Raw genomic sequence first — 19,407 nt, forward strand, 5'->3', positions numbered from 1 at the left:
AAAAAAAAAAAAAAAAGTATAAGCAACAAAAGAGAAAAAAATAAACTGGACATCACAAAAATAAAAAAGTTTTGTGTTTCAAAGAGCTCAAAGGTCACAGCAAGAAACTTAAAAACCTGCAGAATGAGAGAAAAATTTGACATATTGTGTACCTTATAAGGGATTTATATCTGGAATGCATCAATGATTACAATTCAGTAATAAAAATACAAAAACAGAATTTAAAAATGAGAAAATAATAGCTCTCCAACGAAGATATATGAAAGGCTGGTAAGCATATAAAATATGCTCAATATAATTATCAGGAAAATGTGAATCAAAACCACAATAAGCTTCAACTTTATACCCACTAGGGTGGCTATAAACAAGGACAGAGAATAACAAGTTGGAAAAATATGGAGAAATTAGAACCCCCACACACTGCTGGTGGGAGTATAAAATGGAACAGCATTTTGGAAAACAGTTCATCAAATGGTTAAAGATAGACTTACCATTTGTTCCAGAAATTCCTCTTTTAGCTATACACTCAGGAGAAATGAGAGCCTATATCCCAACAAAAACTTGACAAATGTTCTTAGAAGCATTATTCATAATAGATAAAAAGTGGAAACAACCCAAGTGTCCATCGACTGATGAATGAATAAATAAAATGTGGTCTGTACATACAATGGACTATTACTCATCAATAAAACGAAGTACAACATGGATGAACATTACACGAGTGACAAAGGATCACATATTGTATGATTCCATTTAAGTGTAAGAGGCAAATTAGGCAAATGTGAAATAACTAGAATAGGCAAATCGATGGAAATAGAAAGCAGATTTGTGGTTCTACCTCCCACAAATGAGGGAAGTACAATAAATAATCCTGGGACAGGATTTCTTTCTGGACTGATGAAAATGTTCCAAAATTTATTTTGGTGCTGGATGCACAACTATGTGAATATACTAAAAGCCATTGAATTACAGACTTTAGTTGGGTGGTATATATGTTATGTTATTAATATGTTTGTCATAGATTTCATTTAGTAGAACGGAATAGATTATAATTTCAGTTCCAAGCTTCACAGCAGTCCAAGCAAGGAAGGAGAAACACTGTATCCAAAAAGTGTTGTCCTCAGCACCATCCCCACAATAAACAAAATTGTGGTTCTCTTATGACGTCTCATGGCATCTTACAGTGCTCAGGGAAAAATACACAATCCAGAAAAAAAGTAATTTCTATAGGAACCCAAATATATTTTTGATTGTCTTGTTGTTTATATTATTAACTTTAATCTTTCTAGGAGTAAAGTTTTACCGAGAGAGGACCAGCATGACCTGGGCAGCAAGAACTGTAGTTCTATGTTTGGTTACTTTCCTTTCAGTGTTAAGTGGAAATGTGCACATAACCCAAGGCAGCAAAGCACATGTGCCTCAACTATGTCTAATTAATAATATGATTATATAATAAATAATAACTATGACATAATTAAGTGAAGATTTTTTTAACTGCTGGTAGCAGGATTCCTCTCAGGAAGGTGACTGTCTTTGCACAAATATCTTGGTGAGCTGCTTGGGGTGGAAGGTAAGAAGCAGAAGACGTGGGTGTGAACACGAACCCAGGCAACAAAAATACAGTTAAGCTCTTCTGTACAAGAACATGAGGAGCCCTTGATTTTTCCCCACTAAAAGGAAAAGAGACAGCAGAGCCCAGAGTGGGGGTGATGTTGGGGCTATTGTGGAGCAGAAGGACCAGTGGAAACTTCCTTGAGGCTGGGTAGCAGATGACCATGTCAGGATAGAAACATCTAGTGTTGAATTGGAAGGCGCTGAGTTGCGGAGATGAAAAGCACTCTTCCATCCCTCTCCATGCCCTCAAATTTCAAAAATATCTCTTTATTCTAATAGATGCTAGGTGTGTGCTGGATTTCATGCAAATCAAGGAAGGTGATGAGTTTTCCAGAGACTGCATACACAGAAGCAGGAATGCAGAGGTAGCAATGAGTTGGGGAAAATAAATCCCTTGCTTCCCTGGGAAGCTGCATACCTCTGAGAGGGGCTCGGGATTGGGTGCAAAGCAATTCTATCTAGGGCCTGGGGGGCTCCTGTATCACCTGTCTTTCAAAACAATTCACAGGATGTAGCAGTGCACAAGTCATTAACATTCTTTTATTATTATTCATTTAAATACCACTCATAGCTTCCAGTAGGAACCAGTAGAGTGTCTCAACTCTCTGTGAAATTAGCCAAGTTGCTATGCAGTAAGCATTGCAATAGAATGTTGCCCCAAACTCCTGGGAGCTCCCTTACAAATTCCTGAGGAGGACTGAGGGATGCTGGAGTGTTCATCTTTGCATTAATTACTGGCTTGATAGACTAAATCTTTATAAATACCCCTAAAGTGGGAGAGCAAAATAAGCTTATCATCAAGATGCCAAGGTCGGTAAGAAGGGGCTGCAAGGAAGCTAGGCAACGATGAAATCAAATCATTGATTTAAAAAAGAAAAAAAAAAGATTATATGCAAAGTTCCAATTTACCGAATAATTGCAAAGACAATACAGATACGTTTCCACGTGTCCCACTATTAAATCTTGTAATATTATTGTGTATGTGTCACAGTTAATGAACCAATATTGGTACCTGCTAGGAACTAATGTTAATTGAGACTTCCTTAGTTTTTAGCCTCATGTTTTTTTTCTGTTCCAGGATCCCATCCAGATTCCACACCACATTTCGTCATTATGTCTCCTTGGGGGTTCTCTTGGTTGTGACAGTTTCTTGGACTTTCCTTGTTTTGATGACCTTGACGGTATTGGAGTATTCATCAGATATTCTGTAGAATGTCCCTCGACTAGAATATGTCAGCCATTTTTCTTATCATTAGGCTGGGGTGATAGGTTTGGGGGCAGAGAATCACAGAGGTTAAGTTTCATTCATATCACATTCTATCCAGGGTACACACTATCAGCACAACCTAGCACTGTTGATGTTGACCTTGATCACCTGGCTGAAGTAGTGCCTGTCGGGGTTCTCCATTGTAAAGTGACTCTTTGCCCCCCTTTCTGTACCTACTCTTGGAAGAAAGTCACTATACACGGCCAATATTTAAGGAGTGGGAGCCGTGTTCCTCCTCATTGAAGATGGCTATATTAAGTAGCTCCATCATTATTTGGAATTCTTCTGCATGGGAAATTTGAACCATTCATTTAAAATCTGTTACAAATCAAAGTAGGGGGCGGTGGGGATGGCATGGGGAAGAAATGTCTTCAAGCTTGGAATTGCTTTTCGACCCTTCAGTGGAAGGAAGGGATGGTGCAAATCTAGAAGAAAAAGAGGAAAGAGAGCTTGCAACCCAGGGCCCATGCAGGCAGTGGCTGTGCCTTCCCTCCTGCTTGCTCGCGAGCACAGTGAAAGCTGGGCAGTGCCATTGACATCACTACCCCGGGCTGTCTCCACTGCACCTCAGATCCCATTAATATGCCCCAGAATCTTGAAATAATATATTTGTGAGCCTCCTAAACAATAGTGGAAAAGTTTTCCTTCTTTTGTTCTGAGCAGACTATTTTTTAAAAGAGTCAAACGGTTACAAGACCACAGCAAAATCTTCTGTCTCAAGAGTGTCTCTCCTCCTCCTTCCTCTTTTTGAATGAGTGGCCAACGCTAAGCTGTGTGCCCAGACCTCCTGAAAGGAAGTCCTAAGAACATGTTCCCCAGTGAATGCCCCAGTATCACCTAGTCAGGAGAAACGGGGCCCTTGGGACTTGTGAACAGGTCCCAGCTCTGGGGCAAAACCAACAAGAATTTTTCCACTCTAAGATGGAAGAAAGAACTCTTGTAGTTTGGGATATTTAATGAAAGGCAAAAGCAATTTTGGAAAAACAAGATCTGGCAATGAAATACAAAGGTTATTTTTACTGCAGAGAGCAAGCCATCTAATAAAATGCTGCAATTGCCAAAGTTTGTTCGGCCCCCGGGGAACTTTATGGGTACTTAAGTGTCCATCCTTTTGACTGTGGAGCCCATTTGTGGTGAATGTTTCACGAGTTCAGGAAGACCATGTCCAAGGTCGAGCAGTCCCTGCCAACTGGGCTGGTGTTCCCTGAGGATTGAAGTTTGTTTCCAGAAGGGACGACTGAGGTTTCATTTGTTACAGTCACACTGCCATCCTTCCTCAGAGCCGTCCTGGCCCCGGAGCTGCCGCCCACACCGGCACACAGGCCACAGGGGACCTTGCCTTCTGGGTCATTCTGTCCTTGAACTCTCTGCAGATGCACCAAGAGGCGAGTTTCTTACTGAGATCACATGCCCTGTGCACGCATCCTTTCAAACTGGACAGAAAATATTCTCTGATGGTTGTCTGTAGACATATTTAGAGCTGAGATCCCTGCATTCCTGAATTCTGAATTGAGAAGTATCTAGATAAGTGGGCCTGAGAACCATGGCTCTCCTAGGAGACATGTGAAATCAGCATGCAGTTGGTCCCTCTCACCCATGCTCACTGCAGGCCTCCCGCCTTTACAGAGAGACAGGCAGAGCATGCCATGGCAGCTGTGGCTTTGCAGTCAGAAAAGGCTGGATTAGAATCCCAGATCTATCACTGTAACCTCTCTGCCCATCAATTTCTCTAACTGCAGGCAGAGATGACATGAAATGGGGTATGCAAAATGCCTGAAAAATAGCAGATTGCAAAAAACAAATAGTAAATTGGGAAGAATAGATTTCCTCTTTTGACACAGACCTGCTCTTGATTCTTAAAAAGCTAAACTGTTCTCCATTTCTACTACTTTTTTAAAAGCACACATTTCAACAGAGTATTGAGATGGTTTTAAAAAATCCCAACTTTCCCGCAAATCCAAACATGGTAATTTACCACATGTAGCCCTTAAAAATTTTCACTTTTTAGAAAGTATCTGAAGCATTTTCGTTTGTGAGAGAACCCTAAAGTCTTACCTTGTAGATTGCGGATATTTAGGTGTGCCTTTTGTGTGCTGTAGATACATTAAGGTCACCCAATTTGAACAGCTGAAAAATTTTTATCACCAAGGAGCTTAACAGCTCTGCAGATACATTCATTACCTGTGCAACTGGTCTGATGTATACCAATAGCTAGGGGTATGAAATCTAGTTATAGCTCTGTTTTATTCTAATTAATTACTAAGTCCTCTCTCCCTTTCAAACACTGTTATTATAAAATTTAACATCTTGCTTTTGAATTTTCCAAAACCCCCTGGGGCCTTACCTAGTCTTATTTCTGAAATACCAGATGTAGAGAAAAACTGCAGTCAGCATTCCATTGCTCCTGCTTCTCTTCACCACAAGGTGGCACTGTTGAACACCAGTCCTGCACAGCTCCACGGACACTCAGACTTCGCTTTGTTGAGATCTTCCCTCTTCTGTATCTGTTGTTTCTGCAGTGGTGTCCCACATTTGGGGTCCAAAGTTGGATCCTCTGGTTCATGTTAGGACATTATGCCCCAAAATGAGACCCTGAGCAGCTTCCAGCTTCAGCTATGATGGTTCTAGGGCCACCACCTCCACCAGCCTTTAAGTTTTGAGCCCAAATCTGTGACCACCCACCTAGACATGTGCTTTAGAGGCAAGTGTTATGGACAGAATGTTTGTGTCTCTTCATATGTTAAACTCTAATCCCTGTATTTGTACATGGGGACTTTCTGGATGTAATTAAGGTTAAATGAGGTCATAAGGGTAGGGTCCTGATGCTGTAGGATTGCTGTTCTAATAAGAGATGCCAGATAACTTATATGTGTGCTCTCTCTCCCCCATGTGCAGACACAGTGAGGAGGCAGCCATCTGTAAGCCAAGAAGAAAGCCCTCACCAGAACCCAGCCATGGTGCCCTGACCTTGGGCTTCTCAGTTGCTACAGAACTGAGAGAAGGTAAATGTCTGTTGTTGAAGCCACCCAGTCCATGGCATTTTGTTGTAGCACCCCAGGCAGACTAAGATAGTGAGTTTCTCTGTGCAGTGCTTTGTGTTCATCCCTCCCAACATACTTTGATAGGGTCACCCTGGTCCTACCTGACAGATCCATCTGGATAGAGAATTCTGGGGTTCTGAGTACCCAGTTAGGTTGGAGGAAATGGGATGCATGTGGGCACATCCATTGGCCCTTGCTACCTGGAAAGAGGCATGTCCAGAGGAGGACTGAATCAGGCCCTCTAATGTGAGTGGCCTGGGGCAGGGATCCTTTTTGCCCAGGTTTAAAGTCAGGCTTCTTGGATTCGAATCGCAGCTCTGCCACCCACTTGCTGTGAGCCTTGGGTAGGATATTTCCCTCTTTGTGCCTCACTTTCCTCACCTGGAAAATGGGGATAACGATAGGCCTAGCCTTGTAGGACTGTGGTGGGGATTAAATGCATTAATTCATGGAGGGCACAAAGAAGAATGTCTGGCATGTGGCAGCAACTAATTTTGTAAAATAAAACTCAGCCTCTCCTGAGTGCCCTCAAAACCATCTCTCAGATACTCACACATAAGCAGTGGTGATCAGTGTGGACTTTATTCAGGTTTTAGGAAGTGGGCCAGAGGTCTGAGATTGTACTGCACACCCCACAACGTGCAGCCTAAAGTCTCCTTTCTGAAAATTCTGTCCCCATTCTGTCTCTTTGGTCATCTCCTAGCAGGCTGTCCCTCTGGTCCTTCCCCTCAGGGCCTCCTGCACTTATTTCCCTGGCCACCATTTCCTAGACAGTCCTCACTCTCTTTCCCTTCCCCGAAGGAAAAGACACCTCCCTTTTGCTCATCTCCTTATTTCCAAGTCCCTGTGCCATTTTGTCATTTGTTTTTATGTGCACATGTTCTTAGGTTCTCACCTTCCAGTCCAATGATTCTAACAAAGTAACTTTTTCAAATATTAAAAAAAAAAAAAATCTTCTCCCTCAGAAGATCCTCATTGAAAACATCTTCTTCATCCTTTTATGGTGGAACCAGAAGCAGGGCCACAATGTGCCTGTGAGGTGTTGCCATGCTATTTCATTTCTGTATCTGATCTGGAGTTCCCTAGATGCTGAGGTGGCACTTAGTGACACCAGGGCTTGCTCCCAGAGGCACAGATGATATGCCTGTGTGGGATCAATAGTGGGCTGCCTTTGGTCTCTTCTGACTACCATGGCAAGGTTTGCAGGTCCTTGCCCTGTTCTTACAGTAGGACAGCTACCTGGGCCACCCCACACCCCAACCATGCTCTGCTTCCTCCTGGGAATGGCAATTTTCTAGCACCTACTAGTCACTTCCATTTTTGTCTTCACCCTGGGGCTTCTGAGAAGTTCTGCTCTATGTTTTCTCCGTAGCAACACAGAACATTAATAGCTTTGGCATTTAAAATTATTCCTTTCATGTTGTTTCACCTTAAAGATAGCAAAGCTTTGACTCACAGGCCAAGACTAACTGGGGACACCCCACGACCCCAAACATTCATGATGGAGTCCTGATGTCAATCTCCTATGTAAAACAAAATACAAATGAAGAGTTTGTGCAGATGTATCTAAATCCAGAAGCAACAAGAGACGATGTTCATATCAGCTTGTTCAGCCACTAGCTTAGATAAATGCCTAATTTTAAAGGTACTCTCATGACTTGTTCCAAAAACAAATTGAGACAGCCATAGATTTGAGTTATAAATTTTTAAATAAATATGAGAGATTTTAATTTAACAAACACTTATTGACACTTAGTTTGTGCCAAAAAATGTTTTAAGATGTTACGAATACTGACTACTCATTGGATGTTCCTATCAACGTTCTGAGGCGGGCAGTACTATAACCCCAATGATGAGAAAACTGGGGGACAGAAGAGTGAAGTAACTCACTCAAGAACACACAGCTGGTAGGAGGCCACCAGGATTGTGAATTCAGGCAGTGTGGCTCCAGGGTCCATGCTTTTAACGCCTCTACTATGTTTGTGGAAGTTCGAGAAGCCTAAGAGGTAATCAATCTATCTGCATGTGTGTTCATTCACTGGCCAAACTTGTGGTCACCAATGCTGTGCCTGGTTTGCATGGGGGACCAGCTGCACAGAGCGGAAGGCACCTGGGGCCTGTACTCAGGTGGTCTCATCCTATGCTCCTGACCACGGCAGTGAGGCACCAGCATTCCAGCCCTGGGCCCCCCGTATCCGCCTCCTAAGTGTGACCCTTGGGTACATTTCTTAATCTCTAGTCTCCGTTTCTTCCACTGTAAAATGAAAATCAGAACACTGCGCCTATTAGGTGGTTTGGGGGTGAAATGAGTAAGTGCTTACAAAGCAGTGTGCAGAGTACTGCTATGTGCTCATCCATCTCCTCCTTCAGAGAGCATTTTCCCAGTCAAATTCTTGTTTCTATATCCATTCTAGAGTCATTCCATAAACACGCTCTATTTCACTGGGGTTGTTGGCCAAAGAGGGGTAAACTAGAGGCTGAGAAGCTCCGAGGTTTGGCTCTGGGGCTGGCAGAAGCGATTTTCCAGCGAGAAGCAGGAGTGAGAGCAGAGGTTTGGAGCCAGAGTTGGATTCGAACCCCAGCCTGGTGCCTTACCAGCTGAGATCTGGGGCTAATCGTTTACCTCCTGGAGATTCTGTTTCTTAGTCTGTGATCTGTAATCACATGGGATGGCGTATTGAAGGCGAAAGTGCATGTAAGGTGCCTCGGCATCCATTGCCAGTGCTGTGTTGTGACCTTGCGCAACACAGGCCAGCTGGGAGCACCAAGAGGCAGGTGCTCACTCTGGGGAGGTCACTGCTGAATTAGAAGAGCCAAGAACCCAGGGAAGGGTGACGGCCAGGCTCAGCAGGGGTGGGGGAAGCGGAAGCAGGGGCGCAGCCTGCGTGCCCTCTGGCTCTGCTGGCAGAGGGTCTTTGGTGGTCCGCCCTTTCACTGGTTCTGTTGTTGTTTACATCAAACCAGCTGCCCCCCTCCAACTGACCTCCTGCAAGGCCGGTGGCCTCCAGGGCCACCAGGGAGTGGGTGTTTACTTACGCTGTTTATAGCAGTGGCACTGAGGGGACACACGCTGCGGTTGGGCCTGGGTGGCTGTTCCACAAAGACAGCTTTCAGGCCACACTGGGCTGGAAAGTTAGGGACAACAGCATGACAAGATAGGAAGAAAGGTCAGGCCAGGGACTGGCTCCAGCCGAGTGAAGACAGGCAGTAATAACAGCAACCATTTGTTAAAGTTCTTACTACATTCCAGACTGAACTAAGGGCTTCACATCCATGTCAGTTATTTATTCCACAAGGAGCAGGAAACAGAGGCTGAGATACTTGCCTGTGGCTGCTCAGCTAGTTTTGGGGGACCTGGGGTTTTTCGGCCCTGCTCTGAGGTCAGAGTCTAGGCTATCTCCAGTTTGATTATCTTGCCTCCTTGATTAAAATTAATATCAATACTGTTTGTTTAAAGATTCTCTATAATCGTCAAAGCAGCCTGTTTTACAGATGAGGACAATGAGGTTCAGAGAGGACCCATGACTTGAGTATGGTAGGAAGTGTGAGGGAAGGAGCCTGGCTGTCAGGCAGGCCAAGAGGCTATCTTCTGGTGGAAACTTTTCCTCTAGGAAAAACTAGTGTTTTCCTCCTGCCCTGCCACCCAGGTAGAGCCTTGATGGTTCCTCTGCTGGCATGCTGACATGGAGTGAGCCCCTCAGTGCACATGAGGACAGAAGGCCAGGCCTCTGCCCCTGCTGTGGGTTCAGTCTCACTCTTTGCATCAGTGATAACACCACTGTTGGTTGGGTGGTGAGCTGTGCATGTGAGTGGTATCATCTTAATAATTCCCACAGCAGCCCTGTGAAGCAGGTACTGTCACCTCTCCCATTTTACAGATGAGGAAGTGAAGGCTCAGAGTCCAAAGAACTTGCCCATGGAAACCTGGCTGCTGAGGGGTCCACCTAGGATAAAAGCACAGGTGGGTTTCACTCCAGAGCTCCAACTCAGACAGGCAGCCACTCCCTCCTGCCTCCTGCACACCTTCTAAATGGCTGAGGTGCCTTGGCATTTCACCAATGTCCAGGTGCACCCTCTCCAACAGGTAAGCCTGCCTCCAACCTCCTTTTCCCTCAGCTCTCCTGTTTCTTTCCCCCCCATGCCCCCAGTGTGTCCATGCTCAGTATTTTCCACCTCTCTTTCCTCTTTTCCCACATCTTTTGGATCCTGCTCTAGTTCCTTGTAAGATAAAGTCCATGTACTGAGCTGGCATCCCGTGACCTCCTGCAGGGAACAACCTCTTGCTCTGGCTGTGCCATCCCTTCCTTGGCTGGCTGGGCAATTTTGGCCAGGTTACATCACAGTTCTGGGCTTCAGTTTATCCACCTGTGAAATGGGTGATGATGGCTGCTCTGCATTCTGGGATGTCACAGTCAAAGGAGTCAGCAACAACTCCTGGTACTCCTGGGCTTATTCTGTGTCCTGTGCATGCTACTGCGGGCAGCAACATCTCATTTCATAAATGGTGGAAAGAGGTGAGAAAGTGATGCTGGTGTTTTAGAGGTCCCTGCCACCTGCTGATACCATTCCATTCCATTCCATTCTTCTCCCTGCCACCTGCTGATTCCATTCAACTCAATTCCCCTATCCTATATCCCATCCCCTCCATCCCTCCATCCCTCCATCCCTCCATCCCATCCCATCCCATCCCATCCCTCTTCTAGTCCCAAAGAGCCAGGCCATGAGAGCACCACCATGCCTCAGAGCCCAGAGAACACACAAAGCTGCAGGTCGAAAGCAGCAGAGGTTAAGGGGGGATGACCCTGTCCCTCAAGGATGTGGCTGTGTTCCTCCTCACAGATGGGCCACAAGTCCACAGTCAATCCCAAAAGAGGACACCTAAAAACCTTCCTCAAGGCAGCTGCTGGGAACCATGCACCTCCTCTTTCCTCAACAGGTTTATGAAAGGCCAGCTCCCACCTCTCCTTGACACCCCCAGAGATGGATCCCACCAAGAAGATCCCACTTGGTTGGGAGAAGGAGCCCTGGTGGGGTAGGTCACATCCCAGGGTGCTGGCTGGGCCACAGGGCTGGCGGTGTGATGCACAGGCTCAACATTCCTGGGCTCTTGCTGACCATCTTGTAAGACAAGGGAGGGCACAAGAGCTGGCCCTGCTCCCTCAGGGGGCCGGGGAGGCAGCATCCTCCTCTCTCTCTTTCCACTTAGGAGGCAAGTGGTGTGAATAAGCTCTACTGGTCCTGGAAAGGCCTTCTCCATCTCCTTTTGTCCTCCTGCTCCACCTGACATGCTTCAGGCCTCAGCATGGCTCCACTCCAGGCCCGGGGACCATGCCTCTTTCCTGCTGCCCATCTTTCTGCCCCAGGTGGGAGGGGCCTTGCATCTCACCAGAGGGGTAAGTTCCGAGACTTAGGTTTAGGCAGGGGACACAGGCCGAGATGCCTTCTTAAAGCTGGCTTCGGTTCAAGGCCACATCATCGTGGAACTGGCTTGGGCAAACACACCCTGTGTGGTCCAGCCTGACCCCCGGACTTGTCTGTCAGGGTTTGGGGCCAATGTCTCAGCTGATAATAAAGAGCTACTTTACCATCATCCCCTGTGCAAACATCTTCCTCAGGGACTTGTGGGGAGACAGGAGGCTGGGCCAAGGCAGGACAGAAGTGGTCCTGGATCTTCAGGTCAAATGAGACCTATTTTACAACTGCAAACCACAAGACGTTCCCAGGGTAGACTTAATGAGGAGAAGCAGAGTGCTGTATTACAATACTCCCTTTATGGGGGCTTCATCCAATAATGTGCCCTGTGTTTTCGTCACCCTGGCTTAAGTGTTTATGGAGAGATTTATGTTGAGAATGGAAACCAGTAAAATTTTAGCTTATTAATAACTTATGGAATACAAATATGTTTGTGAGTTTCCACAGCTTGTGAAAGTGGTTGCATGGACTTTCACCAAATTTGGTGGGTACGTTCGAGATGGCCTAAGTTGGTGTATGAGGAGTGAGCCCTGGCAGGCCTCAGAGACAGGCAGGGTCCCGCCGAGTGACTGACAACGAGTCACAGCAGGGCTCCTCTAAAGCAGAAGGGGGAGGGGGAGACCAGAAGACAGTGTGATGAGCCTGGCTGCACAGCCGCCCCTCTTTCTGCTGTTCTACACTGTTCAGAGGGTGGCCCACTGTTTCCTCTGTGGCCAAGCCTTAAGTCAGCTGAGCCTCCTGTCACCTGTCACATGGTGCTGATTCTAACTGATTCTGTAGCTCATACTGTATGACCTTAAGTAGTGATCAAGTCAAGGGCTTACCCTTGGTTTCTGAGTCACCAGGTAGGGCTGGGCAAGGTAGCGTCCATGGAGATGGAAGCCAGCAGTGGACTAGCGTGGGGTGCCAGAGCTCAAATGGGGTGAGGGGACATTTTTTGGCTTGGGGTGGTGGTAACCAGAGATTGGTTTTGTATAGAGGTGACTGATCCAATGTAAATGTATTGAGGATAAGAGACTGCTGGGAAAAAGAGAATGAAAGGCAGGCAGGCAATTAGAACGAACCTCAAGAGGACCTGGGAACAATTGCACATCCAGTACCCAGATTTGATTTTCAACTACCAAAGGAATCAAAGCTCCTTAGAGTAACAGCAGATCCCGGGCTGGGGTAGAGAAAGTACAAGATGAGCCTGCAGCACTTTGTTGTGCCAGAAAGTAAGCAAGAGCTCAAGACAAATGGAGAGATATAAAATGACGCAACACCAGCTGGAAGGAGGGGCTGTCCAGTGGCTATATCTACGACAATTTGGGCATCAAAAGAAAAATGGTAACAACACATATTAGAAGCCACTGGAGAAAACAGGAATCCATAGGTCTATACAGACAGGAATAAATAGGGGAATAAATACACGGAAGGCTGGGTGCGGTGGCTCACGCCTGTAATCCCAGTACTTTGGGAGGGTGAAGCGGGTGGATCACCTGAGGTCAGGAGTTCAAGACCAGTCTGGCCAACATGGTGAAACCCCATCTCTACCAAAAAATACAAAAATTAGCCACGTGTGGTGGCTCGTTCTGGTGGCCCCAGCTACTCGGGAGGCTGAGGCATGAGAATCACATGAACCCAGGAGGCAGAGGTTGTCGTGAGCCAAGAATGCACCACTGCACTCCAGCCTGGGTGACAGCGAGTTCTGTCTTGAAATAAACACATGCATACATACTTACATACATTCATACATACATGTATGGAGACAAGAGAAAGCTTTTTCTTACAGTACGATGCCAACTAATAAATGCATAAAAAATGATGGAATTGGGAAATTATCATTTGGCCACCATCATAGTAATACTTCAGCCAACCAAGAAACATTGATGGGTGTGAATGTTTGATGAGGAGCCAGATACTTGCATAGGCTTAAAGTCCCTCCCTACACAATACTAATTAATGACAAAGGGGCAAAAGCATTATCTACCTGAATCACCTGATCAAAGTTAACCTCACCAGCAAAGGGACGAAATCAGGCACCTGCAGGACACGGTGGAAAAAGAGCACAGTGCCACATCCGGGATACTCCTGCCAAAGATCCCGAGTCTGCATTGGATCATGAGGAATCCTCTGGCAAGCCCAACTTGAGGGATATTTTACAAAAGACCTGACCTATAGTCTTAAAAAATTCCCCAGGAATTGTGCCACATTGAAGGAGACAAAAGACATGTGACAACTAAATGCAACATGTGATTCTGAACAGGATCCTTTTGTTAAAAAGGATGTAGTTGGGACAACTGGCAAAATGGAAATAGGGTCTGAGGATTAGATGGTAGCGATGCGCTCACGCTGCTTTCCTGATGTTTTTGTTGTGTGGAGGTCATCCTTGTTTGTACTTGGGGGTGGTGGGGCATCGGGTCAGCAACTGCTTTCAAATGGCTCAGGAAAAAGAGGTATTTTTATTTGTATTACAACTTTTCTGTAGGCTTTAAATCATTTCAAAGAAAAAAGTTTTTAAAAAGTTATTAAGTATCTCCTCACAGTTGGGCATCTTAAATCAGAGTTGTGGTTAAAAGCTAGCTTTACAAAATATGATACATGCGTACAATGGGATACATTCAGCCTTAAAAGGGAAGGAAATTATGACACTTGCCATAACATGGATGAACCTTGAAGACATTTTGCTAAGTGCAACAAGCGAATCACAAAAGACAAATACTGTATGATTCCGCTTTATACAGGAGTCAAACTCATGGCAACAGGAAGCACAATGGTCATTGCCAGAGGCTGCAGGGAGAAGGATGGGAAGTTAATGTGTAAAGGGTACAGTTTTAGTTTGGGAAGATAAAAAGTGCTGGAGATGGATGGTAGTGCATGGTTGGCTAGCAATGTGAGTGTACTTAATACCACTGAACTGTATACATATAAATAATTAAGAAGTAAACTTTGTTATGTGTATCTTATCATTGTTTTTAAAATTGGGGGAGGGGAGAACAGGCTTTGAAGTGAACCCTGGCTTGGACTCTCAGCTCTAATACTTGTCACTGACAAGTGCTTGTCAGTGGGGATGACAGTGTTGTCTCTGTGGGGCAGAGCTAGAGTGCCTGCAGGAAGCCCTGCAATGCAGGGGCTGAGGTGGACAGCATACGGCATGCACTTGCAGTGGGTGAACTCCCCTTATCATTGCTCATCACGGACTCCACAGCTCTGCAAGGCTGCTGTTGTCTCCCCCAGTGCCCTCCCTTCCCATCTTTAATAACTGCCAGCCACCCAAAGTCTAGTCTTGCTATCCTCTCCTTTCCAGGAACTTCCACTGGAGACAGAGAGGTGAATCGTGTCCCAGCTAAAGGCATACGTAAAAATGTACAGGCGCTGATGTCTCTGGAGACAAGGATGGAACTGGTAACAGCTTCTAGAGGGGGTATCTGAGAGACTGGAGGGACACTGGTGGGAAACTTCTCACTGCTAAACCCATTTGTACCCTTTGAATGTGTTCCCACTACAAGCTTATCTATGTAAATAAAGAAATGGATAGTGTCAACCTAAACAACAGTCTAACTAAAAGAAAATAACATTATTCAAGACATTGCAATGGGAATATGCATGCCATGGCAAACTCTGTGTGCATTCAGGCAGGTAAAGAAAAAGGTTTTTAAAGAAAATAGGAGAGGATTACATCATTGAGATAATTATCCTTGGCTACAATAACAAGGATCAATAACAAGGGTGGCATCAGTCCAAGGTGGGGCAGGCAGTTGCCGGGCACATGTCCTCACAGAAGAATTTGTGTATAAGGCTGCAGTGGCCTTCATGCAAGGCTGTGGTTTTTGCAGTCTTGTGATAGTTTTTTGTTATCAGGCATTCCTGCATGAGAACCTTTCCCTTTTCATGGCCTTCCCCAACTCTATGTATATGGGTTTTTTAACATAAGTGACTCCATTTTGACTCTGACAGCTTTCACAATAATCAAATTGCCAGAGGGACCCCTCCTTTTCTCCTTCTCTCTCATACCCTTCAGCCCACTGCCACCTTGCAGTAGCCCCAGCTCTCCATTCAAACTGTTCTTGCCTTTGTTGATAAATTCAATGAATTTCTCCCTTGATCTTCCTGTCTGCTCTGTGGGATTTTGACATTTCAAACACCATGTCCCTCTGCTTCACAGAAACCAGTGAGATATATCCACTATTAGAAGGGCCACATCTGTCCCAGCCACTGCTGTAGTCCGATGGCAAAGCACATTGCTTGGCACACTTGTGCCATATATTACATATGGCATGAACAAACCGTTACACAAAAAAGCAAAATCAAAACAAAACCTCCTACCAACCTTAACACAAAAGTAGGCTCAATCATAGCACTGGCAAACTCACAAAAGACATCTTGATGTGTAAATAGCCAGAAATAAAGGCAGAGCCCATCCATTTTTAAGTAAAGCAGTCTTGGTTGTGATATTGTACCACCTTTGTGTAAAACGTTACCATTGGGGAAATCAGGTAAATATCAATGTTTATACAGTCTATTTTTTAAAAAAAACTACATGTGCCTCTTCAATTATTCACATGTAAAAAGTTTAAATACAGCAAGAAGTACAAACCTGATTTGTCAGCTGAAGAAAACATCTACCAACTGGAGGATCATTTACTGGGTAAATCAAACAAATGCTACAAGACAATTGGTCAGGGCATTTTTTAGTTGCAAGCTGCAAAAATGCAAATAAACCAACATAGTAGGAGTAGGCATTGGGCAGCAGCAACTCAGGGCAGGGCACACACCTAATGAAGCCATGGCTGTAAGGGAAGAGGTGGAAAGCGGAATGCCAGTGGCGGCTGCCTGTATTTGGAGAGACGTTACAAGAAAGAAATGAGCCCGCAGACAAGTTTTCCAGTTTGTCAGCAGAAATTAAAGAGGGACAGTCCAGATATTTGAGGGCCTGTAATGTTGAATAAGTAAACTGACTCGGCTGCAAACAAGAAATAAATGCAGAAAACAGTGGCATGACAAAGGCCTCAGTGTGAAGATGAAGGATGTGGCACCCCCGCAAACTTTCCAGCTGGACAAAATGGCTCAGGGGAAAAAAAAAGTCTGGCTTTTTTTTTTTTTTTTTTTGCACAGAAGCACCACAGGTTTAAATCTAGACTTAAAGTTTAAATCTAGAGAGGATGAGGGTAAGGGAGTGAAGAAATATAGCAGATTTGAGAACTGAGTCACAAAAAAGGAAATGTTGATTGTGGCTTCTGGCCCACGTTACTGAATGGAATCAATCAGGTAAAATTCCTACTACATTTTTGAAGCTCATTCTGACAAAAACAAAACAACTTCACAAGCCCAGGTTCCAGAAGTCTCTGTTCAAAACTCAAAATGTTCCTTGGGTCTCCAATCTTGTAGAGGATGAGGATTGAGAAGGCTGCACAACCTCTAATAGAGTATTGAATGTCTCTTTCGGGTGTGGCCAAAGAGGATGGGAAGGGAGGATAATGGAAATGAAAGAACCTAGCAGAGGGTAAAGCCAGAGGCCAGAGGACAATGGAATGGGGAGACCCTGCTAAAGAATGGAACCCAGTCCTAAACAAGGAACATCTGCCAGCCTAGGTTAAGTGACCTCACAGCAGCTGCCAACTGGGATTTTGGAATTGCCATGGGCCAGGAATGACAGGGCTTCCCATGCTTCCCTTTTCTAACTGTTCCTGTTGCTTATCAGGTGAGATATTGGGCAACCTGCCTTTTAATTCTTAGGTCTAATAAAGGAGCTGCCTCGTTCCTCCTGTACAGATGTCCTGAACCTTGGGTTGGATGCAGTGACTAGATGGTACTTTGGGATCATCTTCCATGCAGCAGGATGAGTATCTTTGTAGGGAAAATACACCATATATTTGGTAGTCAGAAAGGCTGGGATAGACTTCTAGTATGCACCCATATTTAATTCTCTTCTTGTTCCAGGCACTTGCAATGGGAGAATTTTTTTAAATGACATAGTAGTCTTGCCTTTCAGGAGCTGTTGGACACACATGCAAGCATGATTTAAAATGTTTCCTAAGCAAATGTGATTTTTAGTGTGCATCAGAACCACCTGGAGGGCTTGCTGGGGCCCTCCACATCTCTGAGTCTGGGGTGGGGGACACATTTTGAACAAGTCCCAGGGTGATGCTGATGCTGCTGGTTGAGGATATGTTCAGAACCACTACTGTAATTGATCTGTTAGCACTTATTCAGTTCATAGTGCTAGAAGGTGACACAGAATGCATAGACACTTCTACCTTCCACCCACCTGATGAGTAAACAGAGGATAAGGCAAAATGATGGAAAGAGGATCAAACCATTCCTTAAATTTTGCTATAGGAGCCACAAACATCACTAAAAGCCAAAAGTTAAAAAAATCAGGACTGGGCTGAGATGATGAGTTGGCAATATCAAACATTTAAGTTGGTAACTGGCAAAGTCCCACAAGCAAGGGTCTCCAGTAGCAATCACAGATGCCGTCCCAGGAAAAAGAACTGGGCTTCAAAATGATAGCCTTCTTCTCGCCTCAGCTGACCCCCACCTTACATGATGGGGCTCTTAAGATACTGACCGCAAATCAGCTTACAAGTATGGGCAGTATTTGTTCATGTATTAGCTCTGTGTTCCACCGGGCTTTTGCAAATAGCAGCGGTTTTTCCAACGAGAGGGAGAGAGGCCTAACTGGCTCGTGACAGCTCATTTCTTGTATCGGAATGAATTAAGCAAAGGTGTGTTTAAGAGGTGGGATTTTTTGGTGGTCCTGTCTTCCTCAGGATCTCAGAACATACACAATTTTTCTAGTTTCTGCATCACGAACCCAAGTGAAAACTCAGTTGAGGATGCAGAGGTTTACCTGCTGACCAGTTCCTAAAGGAGGAACAGGCTTTCTTTCCCCTAATCTAGTGCTGTTGTCTTGACTCACTTGTATATGCCAATCTGAATATGGTTACCCAAGGCAACACAGGCATGTCTTCCCTTTCAGTGATGCTCAGCTAGGAGCCAAAAAGTCCACTGTCCACCCAACAGCAGTGATATGCCCAGTTATTTCTGTAATCTCATGTTCTCCTCCATCTTTTTCAAATGAAATAATCTCTAATCTAGGTGGCTCTTGGTGGATATAACAATGATTAAAAAAACATAGAAACTCTGATATTTGGCACATTTAACATTCTGTGAAAATTAGGGTGTTTCTCATCAACTGGTCAAGCCATCTCTAGTAATGGAAAAAGGAAAGTAAGAGATCTGAGATGAACCAAAAACTGTCTGCCAAAAACATACACAAAATGCAGTTATAATTGAGCATTTGGGAGCAGAAAGGATGAAGCTTTCTGTGGGCTTTTGCCCTCTTTGTTGCTGAGTTGAGGTCAGTGTGGGATAGGCAAGATGCTGGGTCAACAGAAAGTAGCTATGCAGAGATCTCCCTCCCAGAAGAGTGCCTCACAGGAAAGGAGCCTCCCATTAGAGCTATGTGGTCCTGAAGAGAAGACGCTCCAGCTAGTCTGAGCAGCTTTTCTGTAAGCACAGGACATGTAATGCTGGACACTCTATGTCTGCCTAGTAGTAGAGAGGACTGGAGGGCCCATTCTCTGGGGTTAAGAACTTTGTTGACTCCTGCAACTGTGAAGGCAGCTTGAAATGGAACTGTACCTACCAGGCGGGAAGAGACATTTCAGTTCTAACTGCCACCTGCCTTATACATGTGGCCAGCTTGCTTTAAAATGAGGGCACATGCTAACAAACATCTTGCTGAATATGGCAATGCAGTCCTAATTTAGGGGTATTTATGGTAAAGGTAGAAGTGGAGCATTTGTCTTAACGGGGAACCAACTGAACTGGTTAAATATGATCAGATTAGCGGCAATAGGCAGTAGTAGACTCAACCAAGAACCAAGACTCTTGGTATGACATAATCTTGGCTACATTAATCCAAGGCTTATTACACAGAGTTATGTTCTGAGGCCTGGCAGCATCAGCATCACGTGGCAGCTTGTCAGAACCACTCACTCTTAAGTCCCACCCCAGAACTTCTGAATC

This window comes from Cebus imitator, unplaced genomic scaffold (genome assembly GCF_001604975.1).
Source record: "Cebus imitator isolate Cc_AM_T3 unplaced genomic scaffold, Cebus_imitator-1.0 Scaffold91, whole genome shotgun sequence".
NCBI lineage: Eukaryota > Metazoa > Chordata > Mammalia > Primates > Cebidae > Cebus > Cebus imitator.